This window comes from Podarcis tiliguerta (assembly GCF_965153285.1).
Source record: "Podarcis tiliguerta genome assembly, chromosome: Z".
Lineage (NCBI taxonomy): Eukaryota > Metazoa > Chordata > Lepidosauria > Squamata > Lacertidae > Podarcis > Podarcis tiliguerta.
Window position 1 is genome coordinate 35,031,727 of NC_139553.1, and position 17,378 is coordinate 35,049,104.

A 17,378-nucleotide genomic window follows, 5' to 3' on the forward strand; every position below is an offset into this window, starting at 1 on the left:
CGGCAATGCCCTTCACTCATGGACAGCACAGCTGTGCTGTCTGGAGTTGTACAAAACAGCTGGAAGGCCTGGCCTATGCCCACATGAACTTCAGCCTTCAGATCAGCACTAGAAGCCCAGTTCTTGCTCACCATTAACTAAGATCAAATTCGTGGGGAAAAGAGACAGTGGTATCCCCATGATTATAGAACTCTTTCCCCAGGGAAATTCACCAAGACCCTCTGCTTTCCTGGTTTTAGATGTGCACAAAGATCTTCTTGTGTTGGATGTTTTCCTGAACTCTTGTTTCCAGCAGTTGCTATTGTCGCATTGTTCTGCTACTGATTTTTGTGTGTGTGTCCTGAATTGTATTTATATAGTTGTAAATTTCACTGCATTTTGTTGTGAAAATTGTGGTATAAATAACACAGCTAACTAAATAAAAGCGAAACTTAAGTGAGCACCAGTGGACATGGGAGAAATTGACCAGCCTGAAAGAACCAGAATCTGATAACTTTGGTCCCATCCGAAGAAGATCTCTGTTTTCATGTGCACTTTAAACTCAGGTTGGCACAGCTAAACTTACCTCCTTTCCTCTATATTCTGGAATGGTACTTTCACTTCTAGGGAACACACACACACACACACACACACACACACACAACATTAAACATTACTTTGAGGTCCTGCTTCCAAATTCTTTGCTGGGGAAATGAGGACTTGGATACCTGACATGTTGATCACCCCAATAATGAGAAACACAGTTAAAGTACATAGGATAACAAGATGCGGGTGTAACACGATGGCAGAATAATTGCAATACTGCTAGCTTCAATTGTCTCCTGAGAGCAATTATGGAGGCCAGGAAAGAAAGCTGTAGCAAGATAGCTCCAAGCACAACACCGAAAAGCTAAAATCTTCCTGGGCCAAACGTTCCTTTTATGTAAGTTTTGGTTGCATTCCTTTTATAACCATTCATTTTGTAGGTGAGCATAACCTAGCAATGGGATGAAAAAGGCAAGGTTGAAGTAATCAAAAGAAATAAAAATAGGGCAGCCATGCAAATTGTGTCCTCAAACTCCCTGCCCAGGAAGTTGCAAACTTGGACTCATCTTTTTATTTTGCCTCCTCCTTATCTAATTTGCTCTGCCTCTCATACCTGATCTGCTAACATGACTGGAAAGGCATTTAATGGTTTGGGAACCAGGAGCATGTTTTCAAGCTTTCAGGGTAAGCGGCTACACAGCTATTGTTTTTTACTACAGTCATACCTTGGATCCCCAAAGCCCTGGAACTTGGACATTTTGGCTCCCAAATACTGCAAATCCAGAAGCAATTGTTCCGGTTTGCAAACGTTCTTTGGAACCCGAACGTCCGACGGGGCTTTCGCGGCTTCTGATTGGTTGCAGGAGCTTCCTGCAGTCAATCAGAAACCGCCACTTGGTTTTTGAACATTTTGGAAGTCAAACGGACTTCCGAACAGATTCCGTTCAACTTCTAAAGTACGACTTAATTCTTTATTAAATTTGTATACCGCCTTCATCTAAAGATTGCAGGGCAGTTCAGAATATAAAAATAGAAAGTGAGAACACAAAATACGTAATACAAACAAACAAACAAACAAACAACCTCCCAATAAATTATAAGCCCATAGAATATTTAATCAGCCTGATTATCAAGAAATGGTTTCATCTGGTGCCTAAAGATATGTAATGAAGGCACTAGGCAAGCCCCAGGGAAATCTCAGCAGCCTGCCCAGATTCTAGGCACTAGTGGGAGACAAGCTTACGTCGTCTTCCTGACACAGTTCTTTACAGATTTCTGGGGTGGTTTTTGCAGCCCCTGAGCTTGGCATCCAGTGCAGGGGAACAGGTCCACCTTTGGTAGTGGCCATACTCAGACCTAGATTTGAAATATATGCTCACCAAAGTTCTTATATTGTCCATTGATGAAGCTAGGGCCAACCTGAGGACTCAAGCTGGAGGCTGAAGTGCCGAAGGTACTATTCTGTGGTGCATGCAGGAGCAGGAGGCCTGTTTCCTAACATGCATACCAGACATGACCAACCCAGGTGCAAATTTTGAGTGCTGATGCCTACCTTTCTTCCTGCCTGCCAATTGCTGTTTCACATGGTCACACTCTTCTGCTTCCCAAGGCAGCTGGCAGCTGCCAAGTGGGAGCCCGGAGCTGCACCAGGGAGTCAGAACCGTGGGACATACTAAATGCATCAAAGCCAGGAAGGCTTGAGCAGGAAGCCTTTTTACAGTCGTCTCTGTCTAGGAAAACCCAGTGCCAGCTGGGCTGGCTGGCTTTGTGCCTGAGAACACTTCCCTGCCCAGGAAAATGATCTAATCTGCAGTCATAGGGGTTCATCACAAAGGGCAGCTGCACACAGAGCTGAGGATCCCCAGTTGTAGACTCAGTTTGTTGTTGTTGTTACGTTTTTTTCTCCAAGCATCTGGAGGTGGCATACATGGGTCTCGCCCTCCCCATTTTATCTTTGCAACAGCTTTGTGAGGTAGGTTAAGCTGAGACAGTGTCTGATTCAAAGCCACCCAGTGGGCTTCATGGCTGAGTGCAAATTAGAACCCTGGTCTCCCATGTCCTAGTCCAACACCCTGGTCATTGCCCTACTTCTGCAATACTTCTGTACCTGAAGATAGCTTGGAGGCTTGAGTATACATGATTGTGTGTACTCAGCTCCCCAGTCTAGCTTCCAGTGTCAGGCATGAGTTCCCTCACTTTCTGCTCAAGTCCCCAGAATGTCACCACATGATAATGAAGATTTTATAAAAATCAAGCATCTTAGGCAGGGACTTCTGCACCCAGCTGGAAAAGCCCTTTGAGACAAAAATGGGGGTCTGTTGTTTGCAGAAATAGTGTGTGCTTGTAAATCTCAACAAGAGATGCTGTCCCTACACTGGAATCCCAGCTTCCAGTTACTGTGGATCAAACTTCTGATATCTGAGGGGCTTCCATGAGAAAGGTTTTTTTGGGGTATATATGTGATAAGACAGTCTCTCAAGTTAATACAGCAGTACCAACAAAGTCTTGAAGTTGGCCCGGTAGCAAATTGGCAGTCAGTGCATATCCTGCAGACAAGGTGTTTTGACTTTGTCAGAAGAATATATGTGGCCATAAATGGCCTTGTTCATGCACAATAAGAGCTTGGATCAACAAATATCTGTTTCCGGAAAACCAGTGTTCAGGGCAGCTGTGACTCAGTCCGCAGAGGCAGAAACAAGTCTTAACTGGAGCCCTTGTATTGTGTTGCAAGGGCTAGCTGATGCAGAACTCAGCAAAGATCCTACCAGTTCTATTAGTGGTGGTTTTCCAGGCCAGCCACAATGTGGTGCTTCCATATTTAAGAAGGACTGAAGCAAAGCAAAGGAATGCAAACAGAAGGTGTAATAATTCAACAATGAGGCAGTTGAACAAGGTTAATAAGACCTTCGTTAAAGTCAAGATGAAGCTGCAAACTCAACCATGCCTATTCAGAATTGAATTCAGGGGGGCTTACTTCCAGGTAAGTAGGCCTAGGATTGCAGCCTAGGCCCCTCCTGATGCCTGCCTATATGGTAACTACCAACCACAAACAACAGGAAGGAAAACTAAACTAAACTTCTTTGAGCCTAAGGGGCGATAAAAAAATTGCTAAGCTGTGTAGCTTGGGAACACCCCCAAATTCTGACAAGGAATATCTATTGTGACGTAATAGAAGGAAAGAGCACAGGAATGTTTCATTGTCCAATGTAGGGTTGTTGGCAGGGGAGTCAAGAATGGTCAGGGGAGATGGAATTTCCTGGGTTGGTTCCGGGAAATGGTTCCCCCACACCGCCTCTTCTGGCTTAACAGATTCCAGAGAAAATTAAGCTCTGCATTGCTTTTTGAAGGTGCAAGCTTCATCCTTCTATCCTCTAGGGGCAATACTGGTTGTTCTAGGCAAAGGGATGGCAGCACGGAGGATTACAGTGGACTGTATCCAATGCAGTCCTACTCATATTAGACCCAATTTACACAATTCATTCATTCATTGAATTTCTAAACTGCCCTTCGTCTGAGACCACTGGGTGCCTTACAATATTAAAAATGCACATCATAGTAACAAAAAGCTCACTATCCCCCCCCCCATTTAAAAGGCCATATAGATTATTTAATTAGCCAAAGGCATAGGAGAAGAGGAATATTTTTGACTGGCTCCTAAAGATATGTAACAAAGGTGCCAGGCAAGAGCATTCCACAAGTGGGGAGCCACTGCAGAAAAGGCCATGACTGATTTAGGTCCATTAAGTTCAATGGGCCTACTTTGGGTGGGACTAAGTTGGATGCAACCCAGAATCTTTGCAGTGGGGGAGGAGGAGGAGAAAACCACAACAACTTGGCTCCACCTGTGTCACCTGCTTGGCCATGAAACCACCTCACCAAGTCCAGGGGCCACCAGGATAGTCACATAGGTGCCTGTCGTCTCATTGATCAGGTAAGGATGGCATCTGGTCATTGTCATTAGGCAAACACCCTCACTTTATATAGTTTTGGATGATGAACATATTTTTTTGTTTTGGCAAGTCTGCTTTTGTTTAAACTGTTATTGATTTCATCTTTGTTTTTAATAATGATAGTTTTATATAACTTTGTTTTTAATTGGTATGTAGACTCTCTCGCTGCATTTTCATCCATTATTTTATCGGGCATGACACTTATCAATTTTGTTTGTAGAGCTTTTTGATCAAGTGGTTTTATACACTTTCCAAAAACATTACTGGAAACCCCTCTACCTTCATGGTTTAGCGTGGAGCTGTATTTAACCATATTCAAACATTTTTTAAAATATGGGTGAGTCTAGCTATGCAAAAAGGAAGAATGCCCTTTTGCACCCAGTAACCACAGTAGGATTGCTCAATGCAAGGACTGTAATAAAAGCAGAGCAGGTGATTGCTGTAATGCCACATCATGCATTATATGGCAAAAAAGTGACAACCGCTGACAGGAACACTGCTGTACAGAATGAGAATGAATGCATCCCTTTAAGTAATCGGATTGTTAAAAGAGAAGTAAGGTAACATAAGGATAAGAAGAAATAGACTCCTTGAACCTAATGGAAGCTAAGTTTTCTGTAGCATCAAATGTTAATTCTAAAAACTGCCTGGAGCACTTTTTAATAAGGTTTGTGCTTCTTCTGTTTTTTAGATGAGAAGAGAGGAGAATAACGAACAAGGGATGGGTTAAAGAATTCCCTGGTGATTTGTGATCTGTTTACTGTGGGAGCCACCTGCGCCTCTACTAAGAAACAGGTATCAGGTGGGTGGAGAAGAGTATATATATATATGTGCACAATTTGGGTGAGTATTGAGTTAAAAACAGCTTTGGTTAAATGAATGCTGTTATCAACATTGAGCATTAACAATGTGGTTTATATATATATATATATATAAATTTATGTTATCTACTTATAAGGCATTTTAGAAGTATTTCATTTTCTAAGGGACCTTCTTCCCTCCAAGTTGATAGAAATCTGAGATTCACTTTATTTAGTTTTCTATTTTTTTAAATTAAATTTTCTGTTTTAAATTTTAGAACATTCATTTAAACAACCTTAAAATATCAATGACTTCCCTTCTTCTCTTTCCATGGTTCACTTTGCATAACATAAATCCCTGCATATTTTATATAAACCAAACCATTCAGTATTCCATTATTACATCCATCAAAACTTATTTACCCTGTTGAATTTATCTTAATGCTGCCCATTTTTTCAAATATACACAATTTTCTTCTTCAATGAACATTTTCCAATCTTCTTTAAATGTATGTTCTTCTTGTTCTCTTATTCTATATGTTAGGTTCTCAATCTGCGCATATTCCAGAAATTTAAGTTGCCATTCTTCTTTAGTTGGGACTTTGCTCATTTTCCATTTGGAGCTAACAAAACAAAAAAACAGAGATTCACTTTAGAGCCAGAGGTTGGTGGTGAGATGCACTTATCTTCCCAACACAAGTACTGACATTGGGAACATATGAGGCGACCTCATATCATGTCAGACCATTGGTCAGGCAAGTGATCAGTCTAGCTCAGTATTGTCCACAATCATATGCTGACTTGCAACAGCTCCCCAGAGCTTCAGATAACTTGGATTCCTAACCATACCTGGAGAATTAAAACCTGAATCCTTTTGTATGTGCACTACCATTCAGCTACTCTGTATTATAACATGGCTGTGAAACTGTCACGGGCACCTATTGGCTAATGCCTGTGATATCACTGGTGACGAGTGACATCATTGTTAGTCTTTGTCCATGTGGTTTTTTGTTTGTTTTTTTAGTGTGTATTCAGCATGGTATAAATATGAGTATATTATTCATTTGTAAATAAGTGCTAAATATACCCTTTTAATATGGGGCATTGGAAAAGGTTTTTTTGTTGTTGACTGCAGTTGTTTTCAGGGTGGAAAGGCTCTCACTCTTATCTATCCAGTAAATACTGTAAAAGTTACATTTCTAACTTGTTCCCAACAGACATGAATGTTTGGATTTATTCACATGGGTGGGGGGGTTGGCTTTTCCTGTAAGGGTTCTTATCTATTGTTCTACATCTCATTATAAAAGAGTGATACCCCTGTGTGTGTCTTTTTTTAATTGGATACCATTTCTGCGGAGGCCCTATCCTTGGTATTCTAATTAGAGGCATAGAATAACAGCACCGCAAGAGAAACAAGCAACAGAAAGGAACTATGCCCCTCCTTTCTGAACCATTTGTTCACCATCTTCAAGGAGCAATAATCTCTTCATTTTCAGACTGTACTTACTCATCGAAGCCCTTCTTGAAAGTCTCATTTCCCTTTCACCTGAAAATGCAAAAACCTTGTGAGACACAGCTAGCGTGCTGGCAAAGATTAAGAACATCGGTGCCTGCAGTGGATCAGCTTTGCACTCAGCGGTAGGCGATGTTGTAATCAGTGGGAATTACCCATATGGGGTTTAAAAGACATTGCGATAATTGAGCCTGGGGTGGGGAGGGGGAAGGCTCACAAAAGCCGGTGGAGGCTTACATCGAGCTGCTACATCCTGGTCTTAACTGTGGTTCTTTGGATAGTTGCTCCTAAATTGGAAGCCGTCGCCATTTGGCGTAGTGCAACTACATCTTTGAATGCAGGCCTTTTCTCTCACCTAACAGGCCTCTTGCCTTTCATGGCTTCATCAGGAGTCAATCTGTTCCATTAGGACTTCATCAATAATTACTTTAGAACAACTGAACTACTTGATGCTGCTAATTTGCAGAGATTCCAAGTTTCCCCAAATAATAACTCATTAATTCTGAAAGGCAATTAGACCCGCTCTTCAGCCGAGGTTGTTTATTTAAGCCTAGATAGTTAGGAATCTTTATGAAAGTTCTGCTTCGCTTGCTAGAGCACCTGTTACAGGGCCAAATGTGCCCCTGAAGGCAGGAACATAGGAAGCTGCCTCAGACCTAGTCAGACCATTGCTCCATCTATATATCCCAGCAGCAGTTGTCCAGGGATTCAGGCAGGGAGTATTCACCTACCTAGAGATGCCAGGGATTAAATCTGGGCCTTCTACATGCAAAGCATATGCTCTTCCACTGAACTACAGTCCTTCCCCTGATTTTGTTTAGTACTTCTGTGGCTAATTAGAGATTTGAACCTTGGTCTCTCAGTCCCTAGCCCAACACTGCACCAAACAGCTAAAACAGCAAGGAGCTTCACTTCACAAATTGTACCATGGAACAAGCTTTTTTTGTGGACGAGAGTCCTGTTCATCAGATGCAAAGTTGGATATAATTAATAGTCCCTATTTTGTCCCTTTGGAGCCTTTGGAGATGCTTTGGTAGTTTGCTTTTTTGTGTGTGAGTTGCTTGCACTTATCATTTTTTCAGAGATCAGCTCCCTCCCCAGCGCCAAAATGGATGACACATCATTTCTATCATTATGAAATGTGTGAACGGAGTTTACCAAGTAAATTGCTGGAATAGGAGCCCAGTTTTGAATGTGACCCTGGTGTGGTGCTGGAGGGTTTTAACCTTTGCTGCAATCCCGTTCTGGACTGTCTGCCCACCCCCCACTCCCATCTGCTAATCGGTTTAGGGAGGGGGGGCGGAATCATACCAATGACAGCTTTTCCCAATGAAAATAGCAGGCATGGTGAAGCCAGTTCAGGCGGGTGAGACTACAGTGGGGTGCAAAGCATTGAAGGCCCTTTGCACTCTAGATCAGGGCCCCAAGCCTGCAATTTACTTTTGCTAATTGTTCGACCCTCAACAATGGATGCATGTGCTTGGAAGCCAAGGAATCAGGTCGTGCACAGACTGCCATTTCACAGGCTGCAGCTATTGGAGTATATTTTAAACCGTGGACCTTTTGTAAGACAAAATCCACTTCCTAATAATATCTTTAACCGAAAGAACAAATGTTCTTCTGACTTTCAGATTGGTAGAAGCTGATTGTAAAGGTGTATAGCAGACAGAAAGTGCAGCAGGCCCAACTGCAATGGATAGCAGTAGGAAGAGGAGGAGGAGGAGGAACATATGAGATAAAGCAACCATGCTCCTTATCTTTTTGTGAAAAGTTGGAGGGTATGCACTGGTGTTTGTTGGCTGACATCTAGATGACATTCCTAGATAAATAATGGAATTTGCTCTCACAAGAGATAGTGATGGCTGTCAGGTGGGATGACTTTAAAGGAGTTATAGACAATTTCATGGAGGATGCGGCTGTTAACAGCTATTGGCTATCAACTAGTCATAATGGCTGTGCTCTACCTCCACTGCTGGAGGCAGTGTGCCTCAGAAATCCAGTTACTGGGAGTCACAAGTGGGAAGAAGGCTGTTGCAGTCAGCTCCTGCTTGCAAACTTCCTATTGTGGCATCTGGCTGGGCACTGCAAGAATAGGATGCTGGACCTGATGAGCCTTTATTCTGTTGTTAGTCACTATCCCCTTGGATGTTTTGAGCTACTTTTACATGGGTACAAATTGGAAGAGTGGGCTAGTCCCTGTTGACCCTCCTTTTATTTATTTATTTATTTTCTACACCACCCTCAATCCAGAGATCACAGGGTGGTTCACAATGTAAGAACACGGAAAGAGAACACAAAAGACACAATAAAACCAAAACAAACCAATAGTACCCCCTCCCACAGACACATTTAAAAGGCCATAGAATGTTAATCAGCCAAAGGCCAGTTTAAAGAGAAACCTAAATATATGTAATGAAGGCACCAGGCAAGCCTCCCTGGGGAGAGCATTCCACAAACAGGGAGCCACTGCAGAAAAGGCCCTTCTTGTGTTTCTACCCTCTGGACCTCTCGGGGTGAAGGCACATGAAGAAGTGCCTCAGATGATGATCACAGGGTCCACGTCAGTTCATATGGGAAGAGGTGGTCCTTAGTGTATTATGGTCCTGAGCTGTTTAAGGCTTTATAAGTTAAAACCAGCACTTTGAATTGGGCCCAGAAACTAATTGGCAGCTAGTACAAGGTGGGCCAGGATTTGTGTTCTATGCTCAAACTGTTTTGCCCCAGTGAGCCACTTGGCTACTGAATTCTCCATCAGCTGAGGCTTCTGGACCAGCTTCAGAGGCAGTCACACATCCAACACATTACAGTAATCTAACCAGAGCATAGAAAACAGAAGTTAGGCTATCCCTGTCCAGGTAAGGGTGCAGCTGGACCATCAGCTGAAGCTGATAGAAGGCACTCCAAGCCACTGACGTCACCTGAGCTTCAAGTGATAGCAAGGGATCCAAATTTAGTACCTGTTCCTACAGAGGGCGTATTACCCTATCAAGAGCAGGAAAGCACTCGTCCATCTAGTCTAGGGAACTGCCCACTAACAGTGCCTCAATCTTATCTGGACTGAACTCAGTCTGTTGGCTCTCATCCAGTCTGAGACAAGGCAATGGTCCAGCACATCCACTGGCAGCAGCTCTCCAGGGTTTCAGCCCTACCTGGAAATGCTGAGGATTGAACCTGCGACCTCCAACATGCAGAGCTGATTCCCTGCCACTGAACTACATACAGCCCTTCCCCATATAGCCCCAGTAATATAGTCAAGAAATCTGGAATGGCTGCTGATTGGTGTTAGTGGCGCTGCGTTGGCCCCAAGATTTTTTGGGGGGTGGGGTACACGTTACATGACATCACACAGTCTCTCAATGCCATGCAGGCTGGTTCAGCCTTCTGTGACATTGTGCCAGCACCCCCCCCTCCAATATTGCAGGGGCTGGGCCCTCTTCAGACACATATTGAGGGGGAGGAAGATACCTACGCCTCCTAGATTTGGCCCGCCTGATTTGTGTATAGGTGCAAAAAGCCTTTGGAACCCACTTTATTCGGAATTTCTTTTGCTCAACAAAGCACAAGAACAAGTTGTCAGCCATCCCGTTTTACTAATCAAGCTGCCAGCTGTTCATTGGAGCTATAAGACTTTTTTTTTTTTTTTTGCTCAGGGATTAAACCCCTTCCTTGTTATTTATTTGCCGGCCCAGCTGCTTTCCAGTTTAGTTTAGTATTTAGTTTGCAGCTGACTTGTACCATTTAGAGAACAAAATCAAACAGTTTGGAGAACAAAAAAGCTACCCTCTAGGCAGTAGGAAAATTGCAGCATTTCCCCTGCAATAAACCATTAATTTCACTTTGATTTTGGTGTTTGAGTAACAAATCCCCCCACCTTTTTTTTTTGCAGGGAGATCATTTTCTTTCTCTTCACTTATCTACTGTCAATGAGTCTAGTAATTTGGAATGTGTTTAGGCACCAAACTGCCCTAAAAGGAAGGACTGTTGTGATACAGTCTCTATGTTAGAGTGATGATGGAGAGATAGAAATGGCAGCTTCTCAAGGACTCATTACTGGCACATAGATGGCAGCTTGTGTCTTGCAAATCTTAAGCAGCCAGATCCTGTACAGCAGATAGCTGCTGGATTCAATTTAGCTGTGCAATAATATGTTTTCACTGTTGCTGCTTGCAAAAAAAGGCCAATGCAATTTAATGTTACCTCAGTTGAACCCTGTTGGCATCCATCTGTCTTGAGAAACAATGGAGTGTGCCTCCAGGAGTGAAGTCAAACTGCTGGAGAATCACAGCACCTGCTGTGGCTTTCAGAGACTGGTAACTCATAATTGCATCCTCCTACGTTGTTTTTGCTGTGTTAGTAGCACCAAAGTGACTTCATAGTTTTTCAATCGCATGTACACTGGAAGCTGCTGTCTACTGAGTCAGAGCTTTGGTCCATCGAGTTCAGTATTGCCTACACTACCTGGCAGCAGCTCTCCTGAATTTCAGACCCAGGTATTATATCTCAGTATTGTATATGTTAACAGGTACTCTCAACAGCCCTGCCTGGAGATACCAGGGCTTTGAATTAATCACCTTCTGCTTACAAAGCACTACCACTACCACTGAGCTATGACTCTTCCCTACGGGAAGTTCCACTTTATTTTATTCTCTTCTCTTCTTGTCATTTGGGGCACTGTTTCCAAAGTCTGGGTACCACATTTTACGAAAAATGTAGATATATTGGAACAGGTTCAAAGGAGGGCAGTGAAGACAGTTGGTGGTGTGGTGTGGAAAGCAAAATTTAAAGGAACTGAGTATGTTTAGCCAGGAAAAGAGAATGTTGATGGTGCTCATGAGAGTATTCTTCAAGTAGCATGTTGTTTCCTGTTCCAGGGTGCAGGATGAAAGGGTCGATCTGAGTTGAACTGTAAGGGGAAGGCTGATTAGAAGGACACAAAACTACTAGACTACTGCTGTGTGTGATTCATAGGGGTGTCTTTGAAGATTATTTGAGCTCTGCGGCCAGGAGTGCCTTCTACCAGCTTTGGTTGGTTCACCAGCTGTGACCATTCCTATATATATATGTATAATTTTTCAAAATGGTATGAAATAATCCCACCAACCAACATTACTCCCTTCCCACACCCACACTCCAAATACAGGTTCTTTATGAGAAGAAACACCATGGTGCATCTGCAGCAGCACAACAAGATGCCCTCATCTGCCCCAAAACACGTCTCTCCTGCATCTGTCTCCACAGCCACAGCAGGTGCTTCAACCTTCCAACAGTTTGACTTCACCCGCAAAGGCACACTGTGTTTCAGATACCAAAATAGTTTTGCTATGCTTGGATACTACACATCTTAACTTTGGAAGGGAGGACCAATTGCAGTCTACTTTTGTCTGGGTGTGCTCTGGAGCCCTTACATTAGGGTTGGGGAACCTGCAGCCCTCCACTTATTGTTGGATTGCAACTCCATAATTCCTGATCATTGGCCATGCTGATGGATGGCGGCTAAGGCTGATGGGTGTTAGGGAGGGCCAAACTTCCCTGATTCACACATTCAATTCATTTGATTCTTGTGGCACTCTCATAATGGCTGTTTAATTCAGTTTATTATTTATATGCCGCTTTTCTGTTTGGGACAATCAAGGCAATTTAGATGGAAAAGGCACATATATATGAAATAAGTGGCACTCAGCTGCTGTGCCACAGCCTTACAGTTTGGGAATGACTGGTTTAAGAAGATCTTACTGCTTTGCTGCATCCTTTGTTGCAGAGTCTACCCTTGCGAAAGTATAAATGGATTTTCCAGCAAAACAAGGCGGGCACAGGAGGGTGCCAGAGATGACCTCCAACGTGAGAGAGATTTCAAACTTAATGAAAAGCTTAGGAAGCCAATGTACAGCGAGTATTGCATATGCTGCTGGGGCCTATGACTCTAATTTCAATTCCATTCACAAGAAAAGGTTAGATAGGTCTAAGGCTTTAGAATGTACATAAACCCTGTCTACTATGGCTCAATGACCAGATCTTTTTCTCTGCTTCTTTCTCCTTCCCTTTTCTATTTCAGGATTTTAATTCAGACTCCTTGCTGAGTCTTTGGTGTTGTACACAAAGCACATCCATTTCGATTTCTCTGGGCGGATCCACACCATACATTTAAAGCGCATTTAACACGCAAGGCTACCCCTAAAAATACACCCACAGGCACCATGTTAGTGACCCCCATTTTAGAGCTTCCCCCTCCCTGGTCCCTGAACTGCAAACACAAAATGTCAGGATACTTGCAGGTCCAGGCATTGTGCTCACCAGTCCCCAACCCCAGATAAATAAAAGACCACTAAGACTGGTTTGGATCGAAACAAGACACAACTTTATTGAATGCAGATGAAGGAGGTTTGGCTTGGACATGGCACAATCGAAATACTTCCGGCCCACCCACCGGAACTGACACATGGTCAATCCAGGTGGGGGTTCCTAAGACATCAAATAGGGTGACACCCTCAGGGACTGCCGTCTGGAGGAGTGTCTTCAGCCCTGGATCCCCTGGGCATGCAGACATGGCCACTCCCCCTGGATCCCTTTAACACAGCCTTTCTCAACCTGTGGGTCCCCAGATGTTGCTGGACTACAACTCCCATCACCCCTAGCTAGCAAGGCCAGAGCTCAGGGATGATGGGAGTTGTAGACCAACAACATCTGGGGACCCACAGATTGAGAATCACTGCTTTAACGGTATACCCAGTGTTTGGAGGGGCAAGCGGAGACCACAACCTCCCCTCCATCCAAGACAAAGGATTACCCCAATGCCCAACCCAGTTGTGACGATTGCTATGAGGTAGGCAAAACCACTGGGTTGGAGCCAATTTGCCCGGTGGACAAATTCCTACCTGGCCCCATGAAACGGCAACCACCATAGCCACGGCAAAAATCCTTGACTATCAGCTTGAACCAAGGGTGGGTGGCTGGGGAACCCAACAAAGAAAAAGCAGATAGGGCCCCAGGTGAGGGCCATTTAAAAGGCCAGGGAGTGGACCCAAGGGAAACCTTTCTGCTCTCTCAGCTCTGCCCCCTGGCCCATCCCATTTCCAAGCCTGCATTCCCATTTCCCTAACCAGGATGCTGGTTAGGATCTGGTTCCTGATAACCAGACGGGGCACTGATGCTACGATTCCCTCGTCGGGGCCTAAGTGGAGCCTCTGCCATCCGGCAATGCCACCGCACTGAAAGGGTGAGCGGACTTGCTACTTTTCAGGCATACCTTACATCTCTACCTCTTCTAGTTTCTCATTCTCAAAGGACAACATCATACTCAAATAAAAAAATGAGAAACAAATCAAGCAAACAAACAAACACACATGCACACTTGAAAATGAGGCTTGTACATTGCTTAACTAATTTTGGCAGACAGATGGCTGGGATTATATTTTAACAATGTCTGCTTTTACATCAGAAATAATAATCACTAACCAAAGCTGCAAGAAACTATTGTCTCCGGAGAGTTAGCATCATTTACTCCATTTTATTTTTTTCAATTTTTAATTTTTAAAGACTTTTTTGGAGGGAAGCATATGCTTTCAAGCTCTACCAGGTGTCAGAGAAGTTGAGAGAACAGGCTTTTCAAGTTGTTTTTTTTCATGGAACATGTGTATTGTTATGAGATGCCCCTGGGGGTTCAAGCCTCAGATCTCTTGCACTGGGGCTTGGGGCTTCTTCCCCTTCTCCTCCCTTTGCTTCTTTGCTTGCAAGTGGCTTTCCCTCAGAATGCCAACATAAATTTGCACCTACATCTATAATTTGGATGTGCTGCATTGTTTATGTTATCGTCCAACCTTCTTTGTGATCCAAAATAAATGCTTAGACCCACCTCTTGAGTGGAAAGTCACTCCAAATAATGACTTTTTTTTTTTGTAACAGAACAGCTTTTATAGTTGTTGCAAGATTTGATGTGGCAGCTGCCAAAGACAGCCAAATACAGTGGTACCTCGCAAGACGAATGCCTCGCAAAACGAAAAACTCGCAAGACGAAAGAGTTTTTCGTTTTTTGAGTTGCTTCGCAAGACGAATTTCCCTATGGGTTTGCTTCGCAAGACGAAAACGTCTTGCGCCTTTTTTAAAAAACTGCCAGTGCATTCCTATGGGAAACTGTCAATGCACAGTGGTGCTTCGCAAGACGAAAAAATCCACAAGACGAAAAAACTCACAGAACGAATTAATTTCGTCTTGCGAGGCACCACTGTATGTGATTCTCAGCAACTTGGCATCCAGGGCCTTGCTGTCTCTGATAGCAGGAGGTGGGCAGAGCCATTGCCACCTGAAAGACTGCCTGCCCCTGTACTGTTGAAGGTCCTTCTTCATCTTCCTTGGAGCTTGCTAAAAGATGTACAAGTTACACACATGCACCTGGAGTTCCAAGACTGGGAAAGCAAGAGGGGCTCCTTCAAGTGAGTTGGACCTGCAAGGTCTGTTTGCACCAATGTTGCATCTCTGTGTCCATGAAGATGGAGGTGGTGTTAATGCCAGATCAGCATCCAGCTTGCTATCCAGATTCCAGGGGAGGCACTGAAGGCAGCTCCACAGCAGAAGGTACCTGACTAGGTGTGCACAGTGTCACATGATGGAACATTCCTCCGGCAACCCACTTGGTTGCTTCCCTGGATCCAATTCTCCACTCCCCAAACCTTCCACTCACCAAAATTCTGGTCCCCTCTATAGACTCAGATACCACCCAGGATCCATCAGGCACTTCTTCCATCCCATTAGAACCCTTCCTAGGGTGATCCAGCTCCAGCTCCCATCTATTCCCATTCCTGCTCAGGATCTGACCATCCCCTCCATGACATCTCCACCAGGCTCGGGACGATAGTTACAGACTTTCTTTTCTATTAGAAAGGTGTTGTGTGTGTAATTCCTGTTTTGAGTTGCCAAGGTATTTGAACAGTTTCAAGGTCCTTGCTGCTGCCGCCTCCTCTAGCAGTTGCTCAGGCCACCACAGAGAATTTTTAGAGAGCTGGTTTGGCCCCAGTGGGTAGTTTGCTAGGATTTGCATTTATTGATTAAAAACCTGTTTGGAACACAAAGTGGTACTTGAAGTATTTTCATTTACTTGGCAAATTTCGGCTAACGATGAAAAATGCTTGTCATTAACAGGGACGCTTTGTTTTCCAGAAATGTGAACATGTTTGTTTGTTTGGAGTGTTTGACTCAATCAGAAAAAAGCGTGATGTAGCATATGATAAAAATCCAGCATTGTCATTAAATATTGATGGAATGCACTTAAGCACCAAGAACGTAATTATGGGAATGCTAGAAGTCTGGTTTGAAAAATAGTTAACAGGGTAGTCATCAGTTAAAGTACACGTCTGAGGAACGAGTCTGAGCACCTTAAAGCCATGTATTCCCTGTAATTGTCTGGTAAACTATATAAGCACAACTGTTTAAATATAAGCAGGTCTATGGGGAGAGGTAACTATGGAGTCTTCTCTCATGAGCTTTACGTAGCTGATACCAGGGCTGTCGGTTTGCAGGCAAGTGGATGGTTCAGCAGGTGAACAAGCAGGGAGAGCCAATCTATGAGCAGCTCAGTCTTGGCATGGGCAATAAGTGCTCAGAATGATAAGTCACCTGCATGTCAGCTGCTTCCTAATGCCAGAAAGTATTCTTCAGGGCTGGCACAAGACATTTTGGAACCTAAAGCAAACCACAAAGTGGTGCCTTCCCTTCTGGTCAGGGAAGAAGGAGTGAACTCTAGACTGGGAACAAGAGGGGAATAAAAATCTACACTGTGAACAAGGGTGTGACTGCTCATCTTTTTTGGCAGCTGCAGCAGGCTTACTGCACAATGATCATAGAGCATGACAAGTGCCAGCAGAGGTGGATGGGCAATTCAGAGATCACCCTCCAGGTGTGCACTGCCTTCCCATAGCCTCTTCCCTAAACATCTGTGCTTCCTGCCATCCTTCTGCCCTTGACCCACGTCCAGGGCTAGCATCTGGCTGGGTAGGACAGCCTGATCCCTCTGCTTCTGGGGCAGACAGAGGCAAGTGTATTCTTAGCCTGGTACCTTGGCTGTGTGTCGCTGTGAAGCCCATTAGTGGGGCGGAGGGTGTACCTGCTTGGCATGCAGAAGGTCCCTGGCTACAGCAGGTGCAGCTGGTAAAATTATCGCCTGGCATCCAGGAAGGCTGCAGTCTGTCAGCATAGGCCACCCAGAAGGAGAGGAAGCTCTGCTGGTGTCACAGAGAGTTCTGGTCAGTAAGCATATACAGTCATACCTCGGGATAAATGTGCTTCAAGTTAAGTATTTTTGGGTTGCCCTCCATGGCGACCCGGAAGTAATGGAGCGCATTACTTCCAGGTTTCACTGTGCGCACATGCGCAGTCAAAATGACATCACGTGCATGCGTGGAAGCAGCGAAATGCAACCCACGCACGCGGGTTGCGTTTGCTTCAGGATGCGAATGGGGCTCTGGAATGGATCCCGTTCGCATCCCGAGGTACCACTGCAGTTGAAAGTTGGAGTTAACTATTAGCATAAACATTATTTCCATAGACTTTGCTGAGTGTCAGACCTAATGAGTAGAGCAGCTTATTCCTGGTGGGTCTTCC

At 44.1% G+C, this 17,378-nt stretch overlaps 1 long non-coding RNA gene across 1 annotated transcript in view; it reads left to right on the plus strand.

Moving 5' to 3' along the window:
- The window catches only part of LOC310668932, a 43,565-nt gene extending 36,665 nt beyond the window's left edge, over positions 1-6,900 (plus strand). The window contains exons 3-4 of the long non-coding RNA XR_014506903.1: positions 5,167-5,277; positions 6,772-6,900. This is a non-coding gene — a long non-coding RNA (uncharacterized lncRNA). The remainder of the gene's footprint in view (positions 1-5,166; positions 5,278-6,771) is intronic.
- Positions 6,901-17,378: the final 10,478 nt, after the last annotated feature.